Source organism: Callospermophilus lateralis, unplaced genomic scaffold (assembly GCF_048772815.1).
Source record: "Callospermophilus lateralis isolate mCalLat2 unplaced genomic scaffold, mCalLat2.hap1 Scaffold_52, whole genome shotgun sequence".
NCBI classification, from domain to species: domain Eukaryota; kingdom Metazoa; phylum Chordata; class Mammalia; order Rodentia; family Sciuridae; genus Callospermophilus; species Callospermophilus lateralis.
In genome coordinates this window covers 1,971,217-1,974,115 of record NW_027514454.1, presented here as the reverse complement: position 1 = coordinate 1,974,115, position 2,899 = coordinate 1,971,217, and the positions used below count along the sequence as shown (strand labels likewise).

At 37.7% G+C, this 2,899-nt stretch overlaps 1 pseudogene; it reads right to left on the bottom strand.

Moving 5' to 3' along the window:
* Positions 1 to 211: 211 nt before the first annotated feature.
* LOC143390279 (developmentally-regulated GTP-binding protein 1 pseudogene) lies at positions 212 to 2,290 on the bottom strand (annotated as a pseudogene).
* Positions 2,291 to 2,899: the final 609 nt, after the last annotated feature.

Here is a 2,899-nt window from a genome sequence, read left to right as displayed (position 1 = left end):
ACAAAGCCAATAAGCCCACCAGATCTTTTAGACAGTTCAACATAGAAGGTGACACCAAAGTAAGGCAACTGAAGTTGCAGTTTGGGGGTCTCCATCTCCCACCCCTGTATTCTGATCCAGTGGCTACCTAAAGACAGAAGGGGCAAAGTAGGGTGCTCACTCATGGAGAAAGCTGCTGTGGTTGGCCCCTGCAGATGAGAAGGAAAAAGTTTTATTTCCTCACAATCGGAATGACATCCTTGCCCTCCAATGTATGGTCTTTATCCACTTTCTGTAGATTGTATTTCACAGAGAGACCTCAGACCACAGCATATTTAAATTCTTTGATAAGATTTTTGTGACTCTTTATGCAGAAAGCCTTCATGTGGTCCTGGAGTAAGGCAGTACTACTGGACATGTATAATCTGGTAACTGGCCTTTGGGTTTGGTGTAAATTCTCACTAGTTTCAAATAGTCCTGGCTGTTTTTCCAGCACATCACCAAAATTCCGGCAGTGATGGGCAGAGATGGCTACCCGCTGAGGCACTTAATAGATGCTACCCAACCCTTCAATGGAAAGCTGATCAATCTTATTTAATACATAAATACAGGGGATATAAAAACACAGTTTCATTCCATCACATCAATGAGGCCATTAGCTGTGGCATCACTACGCAAAGTCCCAGTATGTTCTTCACAGTTTCAGCACCCAGCTCACTCTGAGGGAATGTAGCTGTGAGATTAATGCCTCCTTTGTCATTCTTTTTAAAGCCAATGTTGGGAGGTTTATTATTCAAGTGAATACTAAAGCCTTCCAATTCTTCATTCTTCAATTACTTTTTTATGTCCTAAGGGTTTCAAGACATCCAGAAAAATCAAGATCAAATTGCATGTTCAGGCCATTGCAGTGTCCTGATGGCTTCTATCTTTCCCCTCCCTGGCACCTTCAGTGATACCTGGGAGTTACAGAAGCTGTATTTTGGCACCTTTGTATCTGATGACATAAGGTACAGTAGTCAGAGTAGTGAACTCATAGGTTGCCACTTCAGAATATACCCCAGCTAGGTTACTCAATAGTGTTGACTTCCCACAGATGGAAAACCCACAAACCCCCCAAATTTCCAGCATCACCAGTCTTGGCCATGTCACAACCTTCTCCTGGACTACCACTACCACCACCTTTTGGAGTAATGAGATCTCTACAAAGCTTAGCAAGGCAAGTCTTGAGCATCCCTAGGTAGTATGCTTTTGCCTTGTTGAGAATGCTCCATTTCAGTTTTGATCTCTGTGTTTTTTTACTAAGGTGCGGCTCTTGGTGGCAAGTCCAGCAAGGTGGAGTGGGGATGGGTCGGGGTGGCCAGGATCAAGTACTTTTGGTCTCTAATAATTAGCCCCATGCCTCAGATGGTTCCAAAATTGAATGAGAAAAAAATACAGGATGAGTTTAATAAATAATAAAATGTGAAGTAACCCTTCCATCTTTGTATGGAGTGAGATTAGGTTTAACAAGAATACTTTGATATCAAACACCTTATAGGTAACACACTTGAAAAGACTAATTTTTAAGTGTATTTAAATTACTAATTTCCTTTAATAAATAACTCAATGAGGAGCAAGAGTAATATTTAGCATATATTGAATAGTAAACATTTTTATCACCTCATTAACTAGACAACCTAAGAAACACAATTTATGTCTTTTTTGCCATGAAACTGAATATAAGTAATATTTTTTGTCTAATTGAAATATTAAAGAATAAGTGATAGTCTTGTCTGCTACTAAGATGTCTTAAAAACATTCCAAATAAACAAGAAAGAGTTCTCAATTCTACTGTCACGGGTGAAGTATCAAGGGTCCATCCTGAAAAAATTCTTTAGCATCTCTCTGTATCATTTTATTTAAAATAAAATAAATTAATGATAATAACTATTTCATCATGAGAATTAAACTTTTAATGTAAAGTGATATAAGCAATGCCTGACATATTGTAAACATATGTAAACATATTGACTAACTTAATCATCATCATCATTCGCCATGGACATGCTATATCTTAAGGACACCAGGGGCATTCCGCTTTCCCACCTGTAACATTTCATAAAGACGCGGAAGTCAGGTTGGCAAGAAAATAGGTTCATTCACAGCCAGGTTTGAGGAATATAGAAAATAGCATTTGTGTGTGTGTCAAATTGGCATCTTCAGGGGCTCAGAAACACATAAACCTTTTATAAGAGAAGAGGAGGCACAGTGGAACAAAAGGCAGGAAATAATGAAAGTAGATTTAGCTAGGCTGTGTGAGAGAATACGTCATCCTTAATTTTCTCGTGTCTGTCCCCAGTGTGAGGAAATGAAAGCAGTTATCAGGAAGTTGCTTTTAATTTCAAAGGGGATCTGTTTCATTATTTGTGATTTTAATAGAAAAGAAAATTATTTACATATGATATATATTATACATGTACATTCTTCTTTCAACTGTCCCATCCCTTTGACCAAATATTTGAAAGAGGATTCTAATACACAAACAGAAATCACAGCAGGGACTTCAGGATAAGAAGGGCATGGAAGCATGATAAGCAATATACCTTTCAATAAGCATATTGAAATCCAAGAAAAAAATAGTAAAATGGCAAAATTAAGAGCTGAAAACTATTATGGAATTAGAAGCAATATATGCTATGCCACTAGATCTGATAATAGTCTATAAAAGAGTGACTGGTAAAAGAAGAAGAATTAAAATATTCTTTTGGAGCAAAGAATAACACTGGAGGTTGGCAGAGTATTGAAAGCATTTGGAAGATTGAATTTTGTAGGGTTGAGTGTTCTGTAAATGCTTTGCAACACAGACTGCTGGCTCTCCACACACAAAGGACAGTGATTTTTAGTGTGTTCCTATTTTCATGATGTGAAAGTTCCCATAATG